Below are 26,688 nucleotides of genomic sequence, written 5' to 3'. Positions count from 1 at the left end.
GGGTATTACTTTCCAACCGGTTGCCTCTGGTGGCTCCCTCACCCTTTTATTTATCTTCTGATATCAGTCCACCATTCCCACTCCGCCTTAACTGCACACTGGCGTCTTCTGCCCCTGTAGAGATCCAGACGTGTATAATTCTGATCTCAAGCTGATTTCATGAGTGATTGTAGTTCTTTTGTAGGTAATCAGCTCACTTTAGGGTACAGATTGAAAAGGTGCCTCCTCCTACTTCCCCGCCATCTTGTCCCCTCCCTCTTTTTTTTTTTTTAAGATTTTATTTATTTGACAGAGAGAGAGATCATAAGTAGACAGAGAGGCAGGCAGAGAGAGAGTAAGAGAGGGAGGGAAACAGGCTCCCTGCTGAACAGAGAGCCCGAAGTGGGACTCCATCCCAGGACCCCGAGGTCATGACTTGAGCTGAAGGCAGTGGCTTAACCCACTGAGCCACCCTGGTGCCCCTCAAAATGAGTCTCTTGTAGACAGCATATGGATATGTGCTTTCTTTTCATCCAATCTGCAATCATGTTCCATTTCACGGGAGAATTTAGGCCATTCATATTGACAGTGATTATTGAAAGATATATATATTTTTTTGCCATCATGTTGCCTGTGAAGCTCTCGTTTCTACAGATTGTATCTGTTTTATATCTTGCTCCATTTTAGACTCCTCCCCCTTAATATTCCTTGCAGGACTCACTCGATAGTCACATATTCTTTCTGTTTCTGCCCGTCTTGGAAGCTCCTTATCTGTCCATCCATTCTGATTGACAGCCTTGCTAAAGGATTCTTGGCTGCATGTTCTTCTCATTTAGTACCTTAAATATGTTTTGCCAGCCCTTTCTGGCTTGCCAGGTTTCTATGGACAGGTCTGAATTATTCTGATATTCCTCCTTCTGTATGTAAGAACTTTCTTCCCTCTCACTGCTTTCAAGATTGTTTCCATGAGTCTAAGAAATGAGAATTGTACTATTATATGTCCTGGTGATGGTGTGTTCTCGCTGATCATGGGAGGGGTCCTCTCTGCCTCATGCACACAAGCTTATTTCCTTCCCCAGATTAGGGAAGGTCTCAGCTAGGATTTGCTCAAATATATATTTTAGATCTCTCTCTCTCCACCCCCTCAGGGATCCCAATAATTCTGATAATGGAACATTTCATTCTCACTAATCTCTCAGTTTGATTCCTTGGGAGATATATATATATATATGTATATATATATATGCATATATATATATACATATATATATATATAAATATAATTGGATTCCTTGGGAGATATATATATATATGTATATATATATATGTATATATATATATATTTAAATTTTTTATAAACATATAATGTATTATTAGCCCCAGGAGTACAGGTCTGTGAATCACCAGGTTTTCAAACTTTATAGCACTCAGCATAACACATATCCTCCTCAATATCTATAACTCCCCCACCCTCTCCCCTTTGTCCACCCAGCACCCCTTTGTTTTGTGAGATTAAGATTCTCTTATGATTTCTCTCCCTCTTGATCCCATCTTGATGTAATTTATTCTTTTCCTACACCCCAAACCCCCCACATTGCATCTCCACTTCCTCATATCAGGGAAATCCTATGATAGTTGTCTTTCTCCGATTGACTGATTTTGCGAATCATAATACCCTCTAGTTCCATCCACGTTGTCGCAAATGGCAAGATTTTATTTCTTTTGAGGGCTGCATAGTATTCCATCCTATATCTACACCACCTCTTCTTTATCCATTCATCTGTTGATGGACATCTAGTTTCTTTTCATACTTTGGCTCTTGTGGACATTGCTGCTAGAAACATTCGGGTGCACGTGCCCCTTTGGATCACTACATTTGTATCTTTAGGGTAAACACCCAGTAGTGTGATTGCTGGGTCATAGGGTAACTCTATTTTCAACTTTTTGAGCAACCTCTATGATGTTTTCCAGAGTGGCTGCACCAGCTTGAATTCCCACCAACAGTGTAGGAGGGTTCCCCTTTCTCCACATCCTCACCAGCCTCTGTCATTTCCTGACTTGTTAATTTTAGACATTCTGAATGGTGTGAGGTGGTATCTCATTGTGGTTTTGATTTGTATTTTCCTGATGCCAAGGGATGTGGAGCATTTTTTCATGTGTCTGTTGGCCTTTTGGATGTCCTCTTTGCAGAAATGTCTGTCCATGTCGTCTTCCCATTACTTGATTGGATTATTGGGTCTTTGGGTGTTGAGTTTGCTAAGCTCTTTATAGGTTTTGGATCCTAGCCCTTTTTCTGATGTGTCATTTGAAAATATCTTCTTCCATTGTTTCAGTTGCCTTTTGGTTGTGTTAACTGTTTCCTTTGCTGTGCAAAAGCTTTTGATCTTGAAGTCCCAATAGTTCATTTTTGCCCTTGCTTCCCTTGTCTTTGGCAATGTTCCTAGGAAGAAGTTGCTGTGGCTGGGGCCAAAGACTGCTGCCTGTGTTCTCCTCAAGGATTTTGATGCATTCTTTTCTCATATCACATCTCTCTTCATCCATTTAAAGTCTATTTTGGTGTGTGTTGTAAGGAAATGGTCACGTTTAATTTTTCTGGATGTGGCTGTCCAATTTTCCCAACAGCGCTTGTTGAAGAGACTCTTTTCCAGTTGGACAATTCATTCTTGCTTTGTCGAAGATTAGCTGACCATCGAGTTGAGGGTCAGTTTCTGGACTCTCTACTATGTTCCATTGATCTATGTGTCTGCTTTTGTGCCAGTACCATTCTGTCTTGATGATGACAGCTTTGTAATAGTGTTTGAAGTCTGGAATCGTGGAGTTGACAGATTTGGTTTTCTCTTTCATCAATCCTCTGGGTATTTTCATAGGGATTGCATTAAATGTGTAGTTTGCTTTACGTAGCATAGACATTTTTACAATATTTGTTCTTCCTATTCCAGAGCATAGAACATTTTTTCCATTTCTTTGTGTCTTCCTCAGTTTCTTTCATGAGTACTTTATAGTTTTCTAAGTATAAATCCTTTGCCACATTGGTTAGGTTTATTACTAGGTATCTTTTGGTTTTGGGTGCAATTGTAAATGGGATTGACTCCATAATTTCTCTTTCTTCTGTCTTCATGTTGGTGTAAAGATATGCAACTGATTTCTGTGCATTGATTTTATATCCTGACACTTTATTGAATGCCTGTACAAGTTCTAGCAGTTTTGGAGTGGAGTCTTTTGGGTTTTCCACATATAGTTTCATATCATCTGCAAAGAGCAATAGTTTGACTTCTTTTTTACCAATTTGGATGCCTTTAATTTCTTTTTGTTGTCTGATTGCTGAGGCTAGGACTTCTTGTACTGGGTGAATAGCAGTGGTGATAATGGTCATCCCTGCCATGTTCTTGACCTTAACAGAAAAGCTCTCAATTTTTCTCCATTGAGAATGATATTTGTGGTGGGGTTTTTATAGATGGCTTTGATACTATTAAGGTATGTGCACTCTATCCCCACCCTTTGAAGAGTTTTGATCAGGAAGGGATGCTGTACTTGGTCAAATGCTTTTTCCTCATCTATTGAGAGTATCATATGGTTCTTGTTGTTTCTTTTATTAATGTATTGTATCATATTGATTAATTTGAGGATGATGAACCAACCTTGCAGCCCTGGAATACATCCCACTTTGTTGTGGTGAATAATCCTTTTAATGTACTGTTGGATCCTATTGGTTAGTATTTTGGTGAGAATTTTCGAATCTGTGTTCATCAAGGGTATTGGTCTTGTAGTTTTCTTTTTTGATGGGATCCTTGTCTGATTTGGGGATGAAGGTGATGCTAGCCTCATAAAATGAGTTTGAAACTTTTCCATCCATTTCTATTTTTTGGAACAGTTTCAGGAGAATAGGAATTAATTCCTCTTTAAATATTTGGTAAAATTTCCCTGGGAAGCTGTTTGGCCCTGGGCTCTTGTTTGTTTGGAGATTTTGGATGATTGTTTCAATCTCCTTACTGGTTATGGGTCTGTTCAGGTTTTCTATTTCTGCATAGTTCAGTAGCGGTAGTTTATATGTCTCTAGGAATATAGACATTTTTTCCAGATTGTCAAATTTGTTGTGTAGAGTTGATCATAATACATTCTTATACTTGTTTGAATTACTTTAGTGTTGATGTGATCTCTCCTCTTTCATTCATGATTTTATTTATTTGGGTCCTTTCTCTTTTCTTTTTGATAAGTGTGGCAAGGGATTTATCAATCTTATTAATTCTTTCCAAGAACCAGTTCCTAGTTTCCTTGATTTGTTCTTTTTATTATTGTGGTTGTTGTTGTTGTTATTTACATTTCATTGATTTCTGCTCTTATCTTTAATACTTCTCTTCTCCTGCTGGGTTTAGGCTTTTTTTGTTGTTCTTTTTCCAGCTCCTTTAGGTGTAGGGTTAGGTTGTATATTTGAGACCTTTCTTGCTTCTTGAGAAAGGCTTGCATCACTATATATTTTCCTCTCAGGAATGCCTTTGCTGTGTCCCACAGATGTTGAACTTTTGTGTTTTCATTGCCATTTGTTTCCATGAATTTTTTTTTCAATTTTTCTTCAATTTCCTGCTTGACTCATTAATTCTTTAGAAGGATGCTCTTTAGTCTCCCTGTATTTGGGTTCTTTCCAAATTTCCTCTTGTGGTTGAGTTCTAGCTTCAGAGCATTGTGGTCTGAAAATTTGCAGGGAATGATCCCAATCTTTTGATACCAGCTGAGACCTGATTTATGACCCAGGATGTGGTCTATTCTTGAGAATGTTCCATGTGCACTAGAGAAGAATGTGTATTATGCTGCTTTGGGATGGAGTGTTCTGAACACGTCTGTGATGTCCATGTGGTCCAGTGTGTCATTGAAGACCTTTATTTCCTTGTTGATCTTTTCTTTGGATGATCTGTCCATTTCAGTGAGGGGAGTGTTAAAGTCTACTACTACTATTGTATTATTATCGAGGTGTTTCTTTGATTTTGTTAATTGGTTTATATTGTTGGCTGCTCCCATGTTAGTGGCATAGATATTTAAAGTTGAGGGAAATTGAAAGGGGAGATGAACCATGAGAGACTATGGACTCCAAAAAACAACCTGAGGGTTTTGGAGGGGCGGGCAGTGGGAGGTTGGGGGAGCCAGGTGGTGGGTATTATGAAGGGTACATATGGCATGGAGTACTGGGTGTGGTACATAAACAGTGAATTCTGTTATGCTGAAAAGAACTTAATTAAAAATAATAAAATTGTTAGATTTTCTTGTTGGCAGACCCTTTGAGTATGATATAGTGTCCTTCTTCATCTCTTATTATAGCATTTGGCTCAAATTCTAATTGATCTGATATAAGGATTGCCACCCCAATTTTCTTCTGGTGTCCATTAGCATGGTAAATTGTTTTCCACCCCTTCACTTGAAATCCGTAAGTGCCTTTGGGTCTAAAATGAGTTTTGTGTAGGCAGCATATACATTTTTCCCCCACTCTGACACCCTGTGTCTTTTGATTGGGACATTTAGCTCATTTACATTCAGGGTAACTATTGAGAAATATGAATTTAGTGCCATTGTATTGCCTGTAAGGTGACTGTTACTGTATATTGTCTCTGTTCCTTTCTGATCTACTACTTTTAGGGTCTCTCTTTGCTTAGAGATACCCTGTCAGTATTTCATGTAGAGCTTATTTGGTGTTTGCAAATTCTTTTGGTTTCTGTTTGTCCTGGAAGCTATTTATCTGTTCTTCTATTTTCAATGATAGCCTAGCTGGACATAGTATTCTTGGCTGCATATTTTTCTCATTTAATGTTCTGAATATATCATACCAGTTCTCTCTGGCCTCCCAGGTCTCTGTGGATAAGTTTGCTGCCAATCTAATATTTTTACCATTGTATGTTACAGACATCTTGTCCTGAGCTGCTTTCAGGATTTTCTCTTTGTCGCTAAGACTTGTAAATTTTACTATTAGATGACAGGGTGTGGTCCTATTCTTATGGATTTTGAGGGGGATTCTCTGCACCTCCTGGATTTTGATGCTTTTTCTCTTTGCTGTTTTAGGGAAATTCTCTAAAATAATTCTCTCCAATGTACCTTCTGCTCCCCTCTCTCTTCTTCTGGAATCGCAATTATTCTAATGTTTTTTCATCTTATGGTATCAGTTATCTCTAAAATTTTCCCCTCGTGGTCCAGTAATTCTTTGTCTCTCTTTTGCTCAACTTCTTTATTCTCTTTCATTTGGTTCTTTATATAACTAATTCTTTCTTCTGACTCATTTACCTAGCAGTAAGAACCTCCATTTTTTTATTGCACCTCATTAATAGCTTTTTATAAATTTCAACTTGATTAGATTTTTTGGTCTTTTATTTCTCCAGAAAGGGCTGTTATTTCTCTGGAGAGGGTTTCTCTAATATCTTCCATGCCTTTTTTGAGCCCATCTATAACCTTGAGAATCAACATTCTGAACTCTAGATCTGACATATTACCAGTGACTGTATTGATTAGGTCCCTAGCCATCGGTACTGCCTCTTGTTTTGTTTTGTTGTTCTTGTTGTTTTGTTTGTTTGTGGTGAGTCTTTCTGCCTTGTGTTTTGTCTAGGTAAGCCACTATGAAGGAACAAATAAAATACTAAAAGGGTGACAAGGACCCCATAAACATGTGCTTTAACCAAATCAGAAGAGACCCCAAATCATGGGAGGGGAGAAAGGGGATAATAAAAGTTCAGAAAAAAAAAATTAAATAGAAAACAAATAAGGAGGGGGAGTCAAGATGGCGGGGAAGTAGGAGGAGGTGCCATTTCAACCTGTACCCTAAAGTGAGCTGATTACTTACCAAAGAACTTCGATCACCCATGAAATCAGCCTGAGATTAGAATTATAAACGTCTGGATCTCTACAGGGGCAGAAGACACCACTGGGCAGAGCGTGAAATGTGCATGCCCCTCAAACCCTCCCCTGAGACAGGTGCTGGAAGGCCCAGCCTGTTGGTCTCAGAACAGCACCCTGTTCTCAGAGCCTGAGACATGCACGCAACCCACAGTCTCCCCTGAGAGAGGTGTGCACAAGCAGGTCACTCAGAACCAGAAAGACCAGGTCTCCCAGCCATGGCCAGTGGTAAAATCTCAGTGTGTGATTGCTGCTTGGAACCTCTCTGACGGTCTGGAGCTGCCCAGATGGCCACCACTGCCGTGGTTTTGGGTACAAGCAGAAGATCCTGCGTGCCCAGGAACCACAACTCAGAACCTGCTCTGCCAGCAGCCAAGGGGAGTTTATATGGGCTCTGCAACACCCACAGATGAGCAAACCATGGCTTCTCTCTGAGAGAGAGGTCAGGGTGCACCTTGCTTTCCCCTTAACCTACAAAAACCATCAAAAGGGTTCAAGGCGAGAGAGAAAAAAATAGTGAACAAACATAAATACCTCCAGAGAACAAAAGGCTAAAAAACCGGCTTCCTCAGAGCCCACCCCCTTGAGGGGGGTAGGAGGACTTAACTCAGGGAACATCATTGACTGAAAACTCACGTGGCTAGCCCCTCACCCAGAAAATCAACGAGGAAAGAAAAAAAAAAACTACAAGAGAGCAACCACCGCTTCTTCATAAGACAACTTTTATTTTTAATTTGTTCCCACTATTATGGCTCATTTTTTATATAGATGATTTTTAACCTATTTACCATCACAGTGAGCTATCCAGTACATCAAATTCCATAATAAACTTCTAACCTGAACTTTTAGAAACACACACCTGTGTTTTTCTTTTCACATTTCTATTTTTTAAATTTCTATTTTTAAAATTTTAGTTTAATTTAGTCTAGTTTATGCCTTTTTATTTTTATTTTCTGTATTCACATAGAGTTACACTTCAAAGTAATACCCTTTCCCAAATCAATACTACCCCTATATGTAAACGAATTTTTCATCCCCCTTGATCTTAGGAAAGTTGAGTCCTTTAACAAAGATATCAAGATACATTCAGGAAGAATCAAAACAACCTTCCTTGCCCACACTGAGAATTTATAACCACTCTCCCATCTTTTTCTTCCAGCAGTGTTTCTGTGTTTTGGTGTTTGTCCTGATAGTATATAAAACTTAGACTTGGGGTTCTTTGTGACTAGGTTTTCCTTTATTTGCTTATATATATATATATTTTTTTTTGTTTTCTCTTGTCATAACTTTTATCAGTCTTTTTGTTTGTCTGTTTTTGTTTGTATAATTCCTAAATCTTACCTTGGGTCCCATTTGGGCTGAAGACTCTCTTTTATCTTCCCTTTCTACCCCCCTCACTCTCTCTCTTTTTTTCTTTTTCTTCCTTTGGTTGGGGAATCTTGATTGCTCAGAAGTGTTCCAGGGAGCACCTTGACTGCACCACGGTCGACACATCCAGCTACATCTGTTCAGTCATCTCTCACCAAAATGACTAGGAGGAGGAATGCCCAAAAGAAGAAAAATACAGAGGATGGACCTTCTGCAACAGAGCTGTTGGCTATCAACATAGACAATATGTCGGAAAGAGATTTCAGGCTAACAATTATCCAGGCAATACCTAGGTTGGAGAAAGCCATGGATGACCAACGGAATTGATTAGGGAGTAACTGAAAGCGACCACAGATAATGTACACAATGTTTGGGCAGAGCTAAAAGCTACCAGGGATGAGGTTCACAATGCTCTCAATGAGTTCCAATCTAATCTAAACTCTTGCAAAGCTAGGGTAACTCAGACAGAAGATAGAATTAGTGACCTGGAGGACAAATAGATAGAGAGAAAGGACCAGGAGGAGGCCTAGAACAAACAGCTTACAAGCTATGAAAACAGACACAGGGAAATAAATAATGCCATGAAATGATCCAACGTCAGAATTATTGGAATCCATGAAGGGGAAGAGAAAGAAAGAAGTCTAGAAGTATAGTGGAACAAGCTCTTCATGACAATTTTCCCATTTCTCGCAAGTGGAGCAAGCGTGCATGGAGTAGAGGCCAAATGGTCTCCAAACAAAATTATAGATTCCAAAAAATCATCAAGACATCACGTAGTCAAATTGAGGAATCATAATTGTAAGTATAATCTCTTGAAAGCTGCTAGGTCAAAGAGGATTCTTATGTACAGTAGAAGGCCCATCAGAATAACGTCAGACATGTCCACAGAGACCTGGCAAGCCATAAAGGCCTGGCAAGATATATTCAGGGCACTAAATGAGAAGAACATGCAGCCAAGTGTACTTTATCCAGCAAGACTGACATTCAAAATAGGTGGAGAGACAAAGAGTTTCCAAGACCAGTAAGGCTTAAAAGAACATGCAACCACCAAGCCGACACTGCAGGAAATATTAAGTGGGTTCTATAAAATAAAATGGCACAGGGTTGCACATTGGATAAAACAACAGGACCCATCCATATGTTGTCTACAAGAGACCCATTTTGAACCTAAAGATACACCCAGACTGAAATTGAAGGGATGGAGAAGCATCTTTCATGCCAATGGGCCTCAAAAGAAGGCCGGGGTTATGATTCACATATCAGATATATTAGATTGTAAACTAAGACTAGTCAGAGATACATAAGGAAACTACATAATTCTTAAACGGACTATCCACCAAGATGATCTAACAATTATAAATATCTATGGCCCCAATATGGGAGCAGCCAATTACATAAGAAAGCTGTTAATCAAGATAAAAAGTCATATTGATATGAACACATTAAAAGTAGGACATCCCAAAACACCTTTCTCAGAAATAGACAGATCATCGAAGCAGAAAATCAATAAAGAAACAAGAGCATTGAATGACACACTGGACCAGATGGACCTCATAGATATATACAGAACATTCCACCCTAAAACAACAGAATACTCAGTCTTCCCCAGTGCACATGGAACCTTCTCAAGGATAAACCACATACTGGGTCACAAATCAGGACTCAACCGATACAAAAAGACGAGATTATTCCCTGTATATTCTCAGATCACAATGCTTTGAAACTGGAGCTCAATCACAAGGAAAAATTTGGAAGGAGCTCATCCACCTGTAACTAAAGACCACCTTGCTTAAGAATGCTTGGATCAACCAGGCGATCAAAGAAGAACTGAAACAATTCATGGAAGCCAATGGGAATGAAGACCCTTTGGTGCAAAACCTATGGGATACAGCAAAGGTGTTCTTAAGGGGTAATACATAGCCATCCAAGCCTCCCTCAAAAAAATTGAAAAACCCAGAACACAGCAGCTGTCTCTACACCTTAAAGAACTGGAGAATCAACAACAAACAAAAACAACTCCACACATAAGAAGGGAAATAATCAAGATTAGAGCTGAGATCAAAGAGGTAGAAACCAGAGATTCAGTAGAACGTATCAATGAAACTAGAAGCTGGTTATTTTGGAAAGAATCAATAAGATTGACAAACCATTGCCACACTAATCCAAAAGAAAAGAGAGAAAGCACAAATTCATAAAATTATGAACGAAAAAGGAGAGATCACAATGGACACCAAGGAAGTAGAAACAATCATCAGAAGTTATTATCAACAGATATATGCCAATAAGCTAAGCAACCTAGATGGAATGGATGCATTCTTGGAAAACTATAAACTCCCAAAATTGAACCAGGGAGAAATTGACAACCTGAATAGACCAATAACTAGTAGTGAGATTGAAGCAGTGATCAAAACCTCCCAAAAAACAAGAGCCTAGGACCTGACGGATTCCCTGGGGAATGCTACCAAACTTTCAAGGAAGAAATAACACCTATTCTCCTGAATCTATTTCAAAAAATTGAAGCTGAAGGAAAACTTCCAGACTCTTTCTATGAAGCCAGCATTACCCTGATGCCCAAACCTGATGCCCAAACCAGGCAAAGACCCTACCAAAAAGAAGAATTTCAGACCAATATCACTGATGAATATGGATGCTAAGATTCTCAACAAGGTCCTATCACCAGGATCCAACAGCACATTAAAATGAGCAGGTGGGATTCATCCCTGGGCTACAAGAATGGTTCAACATTTGCTAATCAATCAATGTGATAGAACAAATTAATACGAGAAGAGAGAAGAACCACATGGTCCTCTCAATCGATGCAGAAAGAGCATTTGACAAAATCCAGCATCCTTTCCTGATTAAAACGCTTCAAAGTATAGGGATAGAGGGAACATTCCTGAACTTCATCAAATCTATCTATGAAAGACCCACAGCAAATATCATCCTCAATGGGAAAAAGCTTGCAGCCTTCCCATTGAGATCAGGAACACGACAAGGATGCCCACTCTCACCACTCTTGTTCAACATAGTATTAGCAGACCTAGCAACAGCAATCAGACAACAAAGAGAAATAAATGTATCCAAATTGGCAAGGAAGAAGTCAAACTCTCTCTTCACAGATGACATGATTCTTTATATGAAAACCCAAAGACTCCACCCCCCAACTACTAGAACTCAAACAGCAATTCAGTAACGTGGCAGGATACAAAGTCAATATGTGGAAATCAGTGGTTTTCTTATACACTAACAATGAAAATACAGAAAGGGAAATTAGAGAATCAATTCTTTTTACTATAGCACCAAGAAGTATAAGATACCTGGGAATAAACCTAACCAAAGGGAACCTCCATTTTTTATTGCACCTCATTAATAGCTTTTATTGATTTCAACTTAGTTAGATTTTAGTTCTTTTATTTCTCCAGAGAAGGCCTTTATTCTCCCACGAGGGCTTCTCTAATATCTTCCATGCCTTTTTCAAGACCAGCTCGAACCTTGAGAATCGTCATTCTGAACTCTAGGTCAGATATCCCCAATATCTGTATTGATTAGGTCCATAGCCTTTGGTACTGCCTCTTGTTCTTTTTTTTTTTTTTTTGTGGTGAATTTTTCTGCCTTGTCATTTTGTCCAGATAAGAGTATATGAAGGAGCAAGTAAAATACTAAACGGGTGGCAAAGACCCCAGGAAAATATGCTTTAACCAAATCAGAAGAAACCCCAAATCATGAAAGGAAGAAAGGGGATAAAAAGAGGTTTAGAAAAAAAATTTAGAAAACAAATAAAGAAAAAATATTTAAAAATCATATATATATATGTATATATATATACATATATATATATTAGATAAACTAGTTAAAAAAGTTAAAAAGAAAAGGGTAAAAGTTAAAAAAATAGCAGCAGAAGAATTTTTTAAATTTTCAATTCAGAAAATTGAAAAAAATTAAATTAACTGCAAGACTAAAGAATCATGGGGAGAAAACCATGAGTTCTGTGCTTTGCTTTCTCCTCCTCTCGAATTTCGCTGCTCTCCTTGGTATTCAACCTACTGATACCAAGGTATCACTCCTTGGTAGGTGAACTTGATCCTGTCTGGATCTCTTGTTGATCTTCTGGGGGAGGGGCCTGCTATAGTGATTCTCAAGTGTTTTTGTCTCAGGTGGAATTGCACCGTACTTACCAGGGGCCAGGCTGAGTATTCCGCTTGGGTTTGCTTCTGGGAGCTTTTGTTCCCTGAATGCTTTCCATAGAGTTCCTGAGGATGGGAAATAAAATGGCAGCCTCCCAGTCTTCAGCCCAGAGGAGCCGAGGGCTCGAGGCCCCACTCCTCAGTGCACCCTCGGAGAATAGCGCCCAATCACTCCCGTTTCCCTGGCCTCTGATTGTGCCCTGAGCTCACCCAGCCTGTGACTGGTTCAAGGTATCCCCAAACTGAGAGCAAACTCCTCAGTTCTGTCTCTGTATCTGGCTTCCCCATTCTAATACCTGCAAGTTCTGTAACACTCAGACACCCCCAATCATTCTGTGACCCTGAGGGACCTGGGACCACACTGACCCCAGGTGGGGTTCACACCGGTTTAGCCTCTGGAGTGATGTCCCTCAGTGGAACAGACTTTAAAAGTCCTGATTTAGTGCTCCATTGCTCCACCACTTGCTGGGAAGCAGCCCCTCTTGCCACAGTCTATCTTCCTGTCGCTTTGGATTCTCTTCTCCTCCAGTCCTACCTTTCAGAAAGTGGTTGATTTTCTGTTTCTAGAATTGCTGTTCCTCTTCTCTTCAGTCTCCATTGGATTTATAGGTGTTTGCAATGTTTAGAGAAGCTATCTAGCTGATCTCCTGCTACCTGATGTAGTCTCAGCCTGCTCTTCTCTGCCATCTTGACTCCTCGTCCTGTACATTGATTTTGACACATTCCTGAATTGCTGTATGAGTTCTAGTAGTTTGGGGGTGGAGTCTTTTGGGTTTTCCATATAAAGTATCCTGTCATCTGCGAAGAGAGAGCAGTTTGACTTCCTCAGTGCCAATTTGAATACTTATTACTTCTCTTTGTTGTCTAATTGCTGTTTCTGGAACCTTCTAACACTATGTTGAACAAGAGTGGTGAGAGGTGGGCATTCTTGTCATGTTCCTGATCATGAAAGGGAAGGCTGTGAGTTTTTTCCCATTGAGGATAATATTTGCTGTGTGTTTTTCATAGATAGATTTTATGAAGTTAGGCATGTTCCCTCTATCCCTATACTTTGAAACATTTTAATCAGGAACTGTGCTGTGTCTTGTCAAATGCTCTCTTCTGCATAAATTGAGAGGACCATGTGGTTCTTCTCTCTTTCTCTTATTGATTTGGTCTATCATATTGATTTATTTATGAATGATGAACCACCCTCGCAACCCAGGGATAAATCCCACCTGGTGAAGGTGGATAATCTTTTTAATGTACTGTTGGATCTTATTAGCTAGGATCTTGTTGAGAATCTTAGCATTCCATATTCAGCAGGGATATTGGTCTGAAATTCTCCTTTTTGGTGGGGTCTTTGCCTGGTTTGGCTATCAATGTAATGCTGGCTTCATAGAAAGAGTCTGGGAGTTTTCCTTCTGCTTCAATTTTTTGGAATAGCTTTCAGGAGAATAGGTAGAATAGTCAGAGATACAGAAGGACACTACATCATATTTAAGGGGTCTATCCACCAAGAAAACCTAAGGATTGTAAATATTTAGGCCCCCAATATGGGAACAGCCAACTACATTAGACAACCATTAATCAAGATAAAGAGACATATTGATGTGAATACAGCAAAGCAAGGAATTCTAACACTCCACTCTCAGTAATAGACAGCTCATCTGTGTGGCAATTCCTTTAGAAATTAAAAGTAGAGCTTCCCTTTGACCCTGAAATTGCACTACTGGGTATTTACCCCAAAGATACAGATGTAGTGAAAAGAAGGGCCATCTGTACCCCAATGTTCAGAGCAGCAAATGCCACAGTCACCAAACTATGGATAGAACCAAGATGCCTTTCAACAGTCAAATGGATATAGACAATATGGTCCATAGTTACTATTGAGAAAAGATGAATACCCATCTTTTGTATCAACATGGACGAGACTGGAAGAGATTATGCTAAGTGAATTAAATAAAACACAGTCAATTACCATATGGTTTTCCTTACTTGTGGAGCATAAGGAATAATACAGAGAACATGGGGCAATGGAGAAGAGAAGTGAGTTGGGGGAATTTGAAGGTGGAGATGAACTGTAAGAGACTGTGCACTCCGAGAAATAATCTGAGAGTTTTGGAGAGGTGGTTGGGGGTTGAGAGAGCCTTGTGGGGTGTATTATGGACGGCACGTATTGCATGTAGCACTGGGTGTGGTGCATAAACAATGAATTCGTGAATACTAAAAAGGAATTTTAAATATAATTAAATTTTTAAAAAATGTCAGTTTCACTGTTTATTCCTATTGTTTGTATTTCATTTATTTCTTCAATAATGTTTATTATTTTATTTTATCTTCTAATTTGAATTTAGTTTGATCTTTTTCTAATTCTTTATTGTGTAAATTTATTTTATTTAGGTCTTTTAATTTTTTTTAATATACACATTTATCCTTATATTCTTCATTCAGAGAAATGCTTTTGTAGCATACCGTAAGTTTATTTATTTTTCTTTGTTCAAGACCTTCTGATTTTCCTTTTGATTTTTTTCTTTGTTCGATTGCTTATTCAGGAGTGTGTTGTGATTTCCACCTATTAGTATCTTGCTTAGTTTTCCTTTTTTATGTGGTTTCTTTTTTCTTATCATTGTGGTCATAAATATACAAAATAGGATTTGAATCTTTTTAAATTAGCTAAGGTGGGATTTGAGGTCCAGCACAGGATCTATGGTAGAGAATGTTAGAGAAGAACTAGAGATGAAGAGAAGGTTGAGAAGAACTTATATTATGGTTCTGACAGGTGCAATCTTATACATGTGTCTCTTAAGCCTGCTATTCCTTACCACCTTTCCATCTGGATGATCTGCCCTGTTCTGAAGGTGGGATATCATAGTACCACCATTATTTTATTGTGATCTATATCTCCCTTCAATTCTGTTAATATGCTTCAAATATTTAGATACTCCCATGTTGGTTTCACATATATTTGCAATTCTTGTATCTTCTTGATGAATTGATACCCTAATATGAATAAGGACCTTCTTTGTGTCTTGTAACTGATTTAGATTTAAAATATATTTATTTGACATAGGCACAACCACTTCTGTACTGTCTTGCTTGCCCTTTGGATGAACTATCTTTTCTCATTCCTTTACATTCAAGCTATGGGTATAATTAAAGTTGAAGTAAATCTCTTATCGACAACATATTGTTGGATATTGTTTTGTTGTTGTTGTTGTTTTGTATTTTGTCTGTTTTTATCTTTTTTTAAATCCATTCAGTAGCTCTGTTTCTATGGACAGAATTTGATCCTGAATGCTTTAATTAATTATTGATGCATAAGAACATAACTGTTGCATTTTCTTGGTTTCTGAATTTAATTTTATTCTACTTTCTCCTTGTTTGGAGTTTTGTTTTGGGATTTATGTCCTTTTGTGCTATTCCTCACTTTCTTCCTATATTTTGTGTATCTACTATAAATTTTACATTTGTGGTTAGTATAAGGCTTATAATGAAATTTCTAGAGATATAGATGTCTCTTTTTTATAATGATGTAACTTTGATGGAATAGAAACTCATTTTAATTAACCTTCAGTCACATTTCCTGTAACTAATGTCACATTTAATCCCCTTTATTTCACACATATACCCACTAACCATCCTTCTAACCACCTCAGATTTCTGTACACATTTAAGAGTCTGGTTTATCCTATATCTCTTTTTCTCAATTTGTTCATTTGTGTCTTAAAATACATAAATGAGTGAAATCATATGCTATTTGTCTTTATGTAACTGGTAGATTTCACCTAGCCTTATGCTCTCTAGCTCCATCCCACATGTAGCAAGTGACAAGATTTCATACTTGATTATGGTTGAGTAAGAGTCTATGGTGTATATGGAGGACAGGGAGATGGTGTAGAATTGGGGAACTCCAGGCTTGTCTTCAGACAATAACACAAATAGAAAATTTTCCAATCGATCTAAACATGACAGAAATTGATCTGATGCCTATAGATTAAAGTCCATAGCAAAAAAGAGAAGCCACATGGAATACAGGAGGTAGTGTGGAGATGTGGCTTAGGAGAGAAGTGGATGGTTGGTGTTGCAGAGGGGAGAGATTCATGGCCTAAGAGAAAGATACATGAGGGAGGAGCACACTGGGAACCCACAAGGAGAATGTTACCCAAAGCTTTTGGCTGTGAAAATGAGGGACTGAATGACATGAGTTCTTGCAACCAGGGGGGCTTAAAGCCCTGAGTTTTAAGTCATCAGGATTGGCTGACATCAAATCTGGAGAACACTGTGTTGCTCCTGGAGGGAACACAGGCAAACAACTAGGTGCAGACAGCCTGGAAACAATGAACAGAGACAATACTTAGAGACACACTGGAGAGATTATTTGTTCTTTGAGTCTATCTCTGAGGGGCAGTGTTTGTGGAGATGTCTCTGTGGGGTCAAAAGAAACATTGGACTCTCCCACCACAAGCATAAATACCAAGCTACCTGCCAAAAGCAAGGCAGAGAGGACATTGGCTGCCTGACTTGCAAACATGAAGTCCCAACCTCTGCACTCTGGTGGCACTGCCTTTCTCAGTCAAACCCATTCAGTTCCTGTAGAACAGGTCCTACCTTATGGACTAGAATAAAGCCCTGCCCATGGTCTCCTGAGCATAGCATTCTACAGTCCTTAGTTCTGTTGAGTTGGTGTTAAGTTTCCTTTAACAGGCAAACCAGAGTCCATGAAAGAAACCTCACCATATCATGCCAGACACCAAACACTCCCCATGGCAGGCAAGAATAGATTCTGCAGATGACTGGCCTAGGGACAGAAGGAAGTCACAACAAAACAGCAGAGTACATGTGACACACACCTGAGACTCTCTAAGCACCAGGAATTGGCCACTACATGATCTCCTCTTTCTAATGCCATTACTCTCAGCAGCTGTCCAGAAAACATAATGGGCTTTTCAAATACAGAGAAGAAGTCAGAGACTTAGACCAAATCCAAGATGGAAGAATCCAAAATGAAATAATGAGAAAAGATCATGACCAGGCAGTCTAAAATCTAAGTGAAACAGATACATGTAACATTCACAATCAGGTGTTTAATGCAGCAGCCCAGATACTCGATGGATGTGAGAAAGGATTAGAAGACATCACGGAGACCTGTACCACAGAGATAAAAGAGTAAAAAATAAAATAAATTAAAATCCGGAGTGAAAAGATTGGAGCAGAGAAACTGCAATGAACAGAGGCTAGAAGAACCAGAGGATCAAATTATTGAACTGGGAGACAAAATTATGGAAAATAATGAAGCTAAACAAAAGAGAGAAGGAAGAATTATGGAACATGTGGGTGGATGTAGTGAAATCACTGACTCCATCAAATGTATTAACATGCCTATTGTAGGAACCATAGAAGAGAGAATGAGGGCCGAAAATTTATTTGAGGAAACCATCACTGAGAACTTACCTAATCTGGAAGAAAAAAACAGAGATCCAGATTCAGAGGCACAGAGGACTCCCATCAAAGTCACAAAAGCAGGCCAACACAAGACATTCTGTCATTAAATTTGCAAAATCTAGCAATAAAATAATTCTCTTTAAAGTGGCAAGACAAAAGAAGTCTTTAGCTTACAAAGGAATACCCATGTGCTAACTGCACATCTCTCTACAGAAACTTGGCAAGCTAGAAGTCAATGACATGATATATTCAGAGTGCTTAGTGGGGAAAGTCTACAGCCACGAATATGCTATACAGTAAACCTGTCATGCAGAAAAGAAATAAAGATGAAGATTTTCCCAGACTTACAAACTGTAAAGGAATTAAGGGTCATTCAATCAGCCCTACAAGAAATATCAAAGGACACCTTTGTCTGAAAAGGAGAAACCAAGAGTGACTAGGACAAGAAAGGAACAGAGAAAATCTTCAGAAACAATGACAAGATGACAAATATAATAACACTAAATTCAGATCTATTAGCAATTTTTCTGAATATAAAGAAGAAACTCATTATAGACCTATGAACACTTTTGGACTGAAACTGATAGTAGGGAGAAAAATTCATCATGCAAATGGGTATCAAAGAAACAAACAAACAAACAAAAAACTTGGAGTAGCAATGCTTTTAACAAACAAAAAACTTGGAGTAGCAATGCTTTTAACAAACAAAAGGTAGCTTGGTATTTATGCTTGGCAGGTAGCTTTTTATTTATGCTTGTGGTGGGAGAGCCCAATGTTTCTTTTGACCCCACAGAGACTTTAAACCAGAGATTGTAACACAATATGAAGAAGGGAACTATGTCATAATTAAGGGTACTCTCCATCAAAGAGAAAGTAAACTTCTTTCTGTCGCCACAATGGAAGCAACTAAGTATATAAGCAATTAATAGTAAATATAAAGAAACATAAAACAAGTATTAGTGGACTTTAACACCCAACATGAAGCAATGGACAAATCATCTAGGCAGAAAAGCAACAAGGAAACAAGAACTTTGAGTAATAGCCTGAATCAAAGCGACTTAACAAATATATTCAGGGCAGCCCATCATAAAGCAGCAGATCCAAATTCTTCACAAGTGCACATGGAATATTTTCCAGGAAAAACAAAAACAAAATAACAACAACAACAAAAAACCCTACAAACAAACAACAACAAGAACAACATCAAAACACTTATTGGCTGGAAAATCAGGCATTGGCCATTATAAAAAGATTAAGATCAAACTATGCATGTTTTCAGAAACGGTGCTACAAAACATAAAATAAACTACCAGACCATTCTTAATGCCCACAAAATCAGCCTGTGATATAAAAAGATATATCTGTGTCTCAAAAAAGAGGATATTTCCAGTGGTTGGTCTTAAGGTATAAGAGAGGAGAGCCCCATGCCTCTCTGGCAGTTATTAGAAGATGAAAGGAAATAGGAAGCTATTGGACCTCAAACGAATCCCATGCTGGGTACCAGGCACAGACCTCCACAACAGTAGCATCAGGGGAAGCACTTGAAGGAAATGCCCCCACACTGATACTTGGAGCTGTGGGGGCACACATGTGAACTAGGGATGACATACAGTATGAGAAGCACAAAGGGCAGAGAAGCGCCTGGACTTGGAATTGAGGCTGGGAGTGCTTCAGTGGGGCACACGACCCACTGCAGTGGTGCTGTGGTTTTTAACAGCACAGAGAGAGCTCACTGATGGGTAGAAGTAATCTTTCTGTTCTGAATTGAGGTTTGGAAAAGGACACTTTTCCTCTGTACTTGGGGGTCATGGAAAGCCACCAGAGAAAGCCACCAGTGATCAAAAGTCCCCTTAAGCCCCTCTCGCTGAGTCCATCTTCTCAAAGTGAGTAGGGCATCGCTGTCCAAACAGGATTGCCTGAGCAACAGTGTGTCAGGGCCCTCTCCCAGAAGACAGTCTGGAAGAACAAGGGCTGAAAACCCAAATATCCCTATAAAACAGGTGCTTTTTCCTTGGGCTGTGGTCAATAACTGGGAATCTGTACACTTCCTCAACCACCTCTCAACAGAAAGACTCAGAGAAGTAACCCTCAACATAGGAAAAACTCAGAGACTGTGACCTCTGGCACAAAACAAACGCATATGGTTATAAGCAAGATGTCAGAAATAGACTACAGGATAACAGTGATGCAGACAATAGCTAGGATGCATAGAACTTTTAATGGCAACATTGATTCCCTAAGCGTGGAAGGGAGAGTTGATGGTAGAACTTAAAAATTCTCTCAGTGAGATCTAATCCAATCTAGATACTCTAACAGCTAGGGTAAATGAGGCAGAAGAAAAGACTATTGGTCTACAAAACAAAGTTATAGAAAAGAAGGAACAGGAGTAGGCCAAGAACAAATACCTTAAAACCCATGAAAACAGTTAAATAAATAATCCGTAAACATTCCAATGTCAGAATTACTGGGATCCTTGAGGGGGGTGGAGAGAGGGAGAGGACTAGAAGACATATTAGAGCAAATCTCAACCAAGAACATCCCTAATCCAGGGAATGAAACAAGAGTTCCTGTCCTAGAGGCAGACGGGACTCTCCCAATCCAAGGAGAAAAAACCAACACCCTGACATGTAATACTAAAACTCACAAATCTTACAACCAAGACACCATTTTTTTAAAGATTTAATTATTTAATTATTTATTTATTTGACAGAGATCACAAGTAGGCAGAGAGAGAGCATAAGTCAAGCAGGCTCCCTGTTGAAAGAGAGCCCAATGTGGGGTTCGATCCAAGGACCCTGGGATCATGATCTGAGCTGAAGGCGGATTCTTTAACCAACTGAGCCACCCAGGCGCCCCCAAGAATCCATCTTAAGGACAGCTAGGGGGAAGAGATTCCTGACATTCGAAGGGAAAAACTTCGGAATAACATCAGGCTTGTCCACCAAGACCCAGGAAGTGAGAAAGGGATAGGAAGACATATGTAATATACTAAACGAGAGGAACATGCACCCAGGAATTCTATATCTGACAAGGCTGTCATGCAGAGCAGGTGGAGAGAAAAGGACCTTCCAGGACTGGCAGAAACAGAAAGAATATGTAATTACTAAGCCACCCTGAAAAAATATTAAGGGGCACTCTCCTATAAAAGGAGAATATCCCCAAGTAAGATACAGAGAAGAAATATACAGAGGCAATCTATAGAAACAAGTTCATCACATGCCACATGATGACAATAAAATCCAATCTTTTAATAATCACTATCAACATGAGTGGCCTAAATGATCCCATTAAATGTCACTTGGTTGAAGGTCTGATAAAAGGACAGGACCAACTCACATACAGTATATAAGAGACTCATTTTGAACTGAATGTTACATCCAGGGTAAAAGTGAAGGGATGGAGTAAAAACTTTCCTGTCAATGGTCCTCAAAAATGCTGGGTTAGCAATTTTCATATCAGACAAATTATTTTAAGCTAAACTCTGTAGTTAGAGATGAAGAGGTACACTATACTATACTTAAAGGGTGTATCCAACAAGAATATCTAACAATTGTAAATATCTGCTCCATGGGAGCAGCCAACTACAGGATTCAACTGTTAACCAAACTAAAGAGACATATTGATAATAACATAGTAATAGTAGGAGACCTCAATACTCCAATCTCAGCAATTGACAGATCATCTGAGAAGAAATTCAGCAAAGAAACAAGAGCATAGAATGACACACTGTACCAGTTGGACCTCAGAGACATACACAGCACATTCTACCCAAAGACAACAGGATACTCATTCTTCTCCAGTGCAAATGGAACTTTCTCCAGAATAGACCGCCTATTAGGTCACAAATCAGGTCTCCCTCGATGCCAAAAGATCGAGTTTGTTCCGTACATATTCTCAGACCACAGTATTTTGAAACTGGAACGCAATTACAAAAAAAAAAAAGTTTTGGAAGGAATTCAAACACTTGGAAGGTAAAGACCATCTTGACCAAGAAAGGTGAGTTAGCCTGGAAACCAAAGAAGAACTTATATACTTCATGGAAACTAATGAGAATGAAAACATATCAGTCTACAACTTGTGGGATATGGCAAGATGTCTCCTATGGTGGAAACACAATGGCATCTAAGCTTCACTCAAAAGGAAGAAATATATATCCTGAATTCACAAACTATCTCTACATCTTAAAGAACTAGAGAATCAACAATAAACTGAGCTTAAGCCATGCAAGAGGAGTTAAATGAATTAGAAACCAGAAATACAGTAGAACACATCAAAAAAAAAAAATAGAAGCTGGTTCTCAGAAAGAGTTACTGATATCGATAAACCACTGGATAGACTTAACAAAAAGAAAAGAGAAAGCACTGATTATCTTCGGAGGAGGGGGAAGATCACGGAAAACTAGTAGCTCCTGTTTCAACTGGCCCCCTAAGGTAAGCTAAATATCTACCAGAACAATCTGAACAACCAGGAAGTCAGCCTGAGATGTATGATTATAGACTTCTGGATCTCTCATCGTGGAGAAGTAGTACAGAGTGGGAATGCTCACACTGATATTGAAGGATAAACTGAAGGGAGACAGAGCCACCAGAACTAACCCACTGGGAAGCAATACCCAATACAAAAGTGCTCTCTGATTGGGCCCTGCATTAACCTAGAGTCTGCTGGCTCAGTGAGTTAAAGCCTCTGCCTTCACCTCAGGTCATATCCTATGGTCCTGGGATTGAGTCCCACATCAGGCTCTCTGCTCAGTGGGGAACCTCCTCCCTCTCTCTCTCTACCTGTCCTCTGCCTACTTGTGATCTCTCTCTGTTAAAATAATAAATAAAATATTTTTTAAAAAAGTACTCAAAAAGAGCAAAATAACTTAAAAAGCAACTGGTGGAATCGGCAATCATGGCAGTGGCCTAATCCTACATTCCCAGGATAGCCTCCCCTGGAGTCCACCCCTGTCAGAAAGAGTCTGGCAGGGCTTCCAATCTGTATTGCCAGAGCCCACAGTTCTGTCTGTTGCACCACTTTTTGGCTGGGCTCTCTACTACCCCCACTTGAGAGCCTGTTGTGGCTGCCAATGCGTGGTCTCTAGGATATAAACATTCCACAACCAGACACATGCTCAAAATGCTCCCAACCTCTGTCTGAAAGAACCTGGCATGATCTCTGGTCAGGATCCCTTGGAGGCAGCCTTCCAACAACTGTGCCACCACTGGGTCTGAGTGTACCTGGTTGTTCTGGACTCCAGATTGCAATCCTGGCAAAGACAGCCACTGGAAGTGGTTCCTGGACCAATATTGTTTGCAGTTTAGTAATATGGGGCTGCAGAGACAAGAAGAGGCCTCGGGTGACCACTGGGACTGTGGCTGAGGGTGATGCACACCTCTTGTTCTAGGTTGTGCTATTCAGGCTAGTTTTCAGAGGGGAGTCTGTGTGTTTTGGACCACCCAGTGGGGAACAGTTTGAGCATATATCTGAAGTAGAGGTCTGGGTGCAGAGAGATTCTTTCTTTGCTCTGGCCTTCTTATATGCAGGAAAAAGCTTTGAAAGAACAAAAATCTCCAGAGAACAAAAGCCTGAAAAACAAGTTTCCACAGCCCAGCCCCTTAAAAATCTGCTGGCTCCTCCTCCAGAAGAAAAACTAAGAAAAGGAGAGGACTACCATCACAGGGTTCCCATGAGATTGTAAAACCCCAACATCAGGGAAAAACAATATATTAAGCTCCTGATAATGCCCTAAACCCTGTATATTTCACAGATTAATTTTTTTAAATTCATTCTCATGATTCTTGTTTTTTTAATTTTTAAACCTACTTACCATTACAGCTAGAATTTTAATACAACATATTCCATAATAACGTTTACTTGAATTTTTTCATGCATATATCTGTGCTTCCTTTTCTTTTTATTTTTTAATAGAGAGATGATTAGATAGATATAGATGATAGATAAATATAGATAGATATATGATAGATATAAGCTTCAAGGTAAGACTTTTTCCCTATTCAATACTACCCCCTACATATAAATCAGTTTTAATTTCCCATTATCTTTGGAAAGTTGAGTCCTTTAACAAAGATATAAAGATACACCCAGGAAGAACAAAAATAACTTTCCTTGCCCACACCAAGGTTTGATATCCTCCCTCCCATCTTATTCTTCTGTCAGTGTTTCTGTGTATTTGTTTTTGATCTTGTATTATATATCTTAATCTTGGGGTTCATTTAGGGTGGGTTCTTCTCTTTTTTTTTCTCTCTCTCTTAACATTTGCTTTTGCTGGTCTTTTTGCTGTTCATTTTTGTTTATATACTTTATAAATCCTACTTTTGGAGTTCATTTTGGCTGGATTTTCTCATTTGTATTTTTCTCTTTCTCTCTCTCTTTCTATTCTTTTTTCTTTCTTTTTGTTGGTGACTCCCAATTGCTCTGATACTTTCCAGAGTGAAACCTGCCTGGATCATGATTGATACATTCAGTTATACATCGCCCCTCAATAACCTCTCACCAAAATTACTAGGAGGAAGAACACCCACCAGAAGATAAATTCAGAGACTGTGCCCTCTCCCACAGAACTATTGGATGTGGACATAAACAGTATGTTGGAAAGGGAATTTAGGGTAACAATTATCCAGGCAATGGCTAGGTTGGAGAAAACCATTACTGAGAACATAGAATCTCTACAGGTAAAGGTGAAAGCCAATCTGGCAGAAGTTAAAATGGCTATCAATGAGATCCAATCTAATCTACTCTAACAGCTAGGGTACCAAGGCAGAAGATAAAATTAGTGATCTATAGGACAAACTGATTGTGAAGAAGGTTAAGGAGTAGGCCTGGAACAAGCAGTTTAGAAGCCATGAAAACAGAATTAGGGAAATAAATGTCGCCATGACACATTCCAAAGTCAGAATTATTAGGATCCTTAAAGAGGTGGAGAAAGAGAGAAAACTAAAAGATATAGTTTTAAAATCTGGATGAAAATTTCCCTGGTCTGGGGACAGGAACAAGCATTCACGTCCTACAGGCAGAAAGGACACCCACTAAGAACAACGAAGCTAGAAAGACCTCCAGACACTTCATTGTGAGGTTCATGAATCATAATTTTAGATAAGAGGGCCTAAGGGAGGCTAGGGGGAAGATTCCTAACATACACAGGAAGGCCCATCAGAATAAGGTCAGAACTGTCCACAGAAACCCGGCAAGACAAAAAAGTCTGCAAGACATATCACAGCACTAAATGAAAAGAACATGCAGCCAAGAATATTTTATCTGGCAAAGTAGACATTTAAAATGAATGGAGAGATTTAGAGCTTCCAAGACCAGCAAGGTTTAAGAGTATGTGACCACTGAGCCAGCACTAAAAGAAATATTAAATGTGGGGGGGGGCTATAAAAGAAGAAAAATCCAAGAAGGACAGAACAGAAATTTACAGAGAAATTTTATAGAAACCAGGATTTAAAAGACAACATGATGTCAATAAAAATGCATCTTTCAATAACCAATTTGAACAACCTAAATGCTCCCATTAAATGGAACAGGTTTGGAAATTGGATTAAATTACAGGACCCAACCATGTGTGTCTAAAGGACACATATTTGGAACTTAAAGATACATCGAGGCAGAAAGTGAAGGGATGGAGAAGCATCTCTAATACCAATGGGCCTCAAAAGAAAGGCTTATACCCAGATCTATAAAGAAGTTCTCAAATGCAACACAAAAAACAGATAATCATATCAAAAAATCGTCAGAAGATATGAAGAGAAACTTCTCCAATGAAGACATACAAATGGCTATCAAAAACGTGAAAAAATGTTCATCATCACTAGCCATTAGAGAGATTCAAATTAAAGCCTCATTGAGATACCACATTACATCAGTTAGAATGGCCAAAATTAGCAAGGCAGGAAACAACATGTGTTGTAGAGAATGTGGAGGAAGGGGGACCCTTTTACACTGTTGGTGGAAATGCAAGTTGGTGCAGTCCCTTTGGAGACCAAGTGTGGTGTTTCCTCAAGAAATTAAAAATAGAGATTCCCTATGACCCTGCAATTTCACTCCTGGGTATTTACCCCAAAGATACAGATGTATTGAAAAGAAGGGCCATCTGTACCCCAATGTTCATAGCAGCAATAGCCACAGTTGCCAAACTGTGGAATAAACAAAGATGCCCTTCAATGGACGAATGGTTAAGGAAGATGTGGGCCATAAACACTATGGAATATTATGCCTCCATCAGAAAGGATGAATACCCAACTTTTGTATCAACATGGATGGGCCTGGAAGAGAATATACTGAGTGAAAGAAGTCAAGAAGAGAGAGTCAATTATCATATGGTTTTACTTATTTGTGGCGCATAACAAATAACATGGAGGATATAGGGAGATGGAGAGGAGAAGGGAGGTGAGGGAAACTTGAGGAGGTGAACCATGAGAGACTCTGAAAAACAACCTGAGGGTTTTGAGGGGGTAGGGGGTAAGAGTTTGGGGGATCCAGGTGGTGGGTATTAAGGAGGACACATATTGCATGGAGAACTGGGTGTGGAGCAAAAACAATGAATACAGTTATGTTGAAAAGAAAAAAAAAGAGAGAGAGAGAGCTGGGGTAACAATTCTCATGTCAGATAAATTAGATTTTAAGCTAAATCAAGGTCTCAACTGATACCAAAAGATTGAGATTATTCCCTGCATGTTCTCAGACCACAATGCTTTGAAAGTGGAACTCAATACCAAGAAAAACGTTTGGAAGGAATTTAAACACTGGAATCTAAAAATCAATCTGCTCAAGATTGTTTGGACCAATCAGGAAATCAATGAAGAACTTAAAAAAAAAATCATGGAAACCAATGAGAATGAAGACATTTCAGTCCAAAACTTAA

General features: G+C 39.1%; 1 long non-coding RNA gene across 1 annotated transcript; it reads left to right on the top strand.

Annotated features, from left to right (window-relative positions):
• The first annotated feature begins 817 nt into the window (after positions 1-817).
• LOC116583894 lies at positions 818-15,558 on the top strand. The gene is made up of 3 exons (XR_004282956.1): positions 818-898; positions 5,734-5,742; positions 15,549-15,558. It is a non-coding gene; the product is annotated as an uncharacterized LOC116583894 (long non-coding RNA).
• Positions 15,559-26,688: the final 11,130 nt, after the last annotated feature.

Source organism: Mustela erminea, chromosome Y (assembly GCF_009829155.1).
Source record: "Mustela erminea isolate mMusErm1 chromosome Y, mMusErm1.Pri, whole genome shotgun sequence".
NCBI classification, from domain to species: domain Eukaryota; kingdom Metazoa; phylum Chordata; class Mammalia; order Carnivora; family Mustelidae; genus Mustela; species Mustela erminea.
This window is presented reverse-complemented; position numbering and strand designations above follow the sequence as displayed.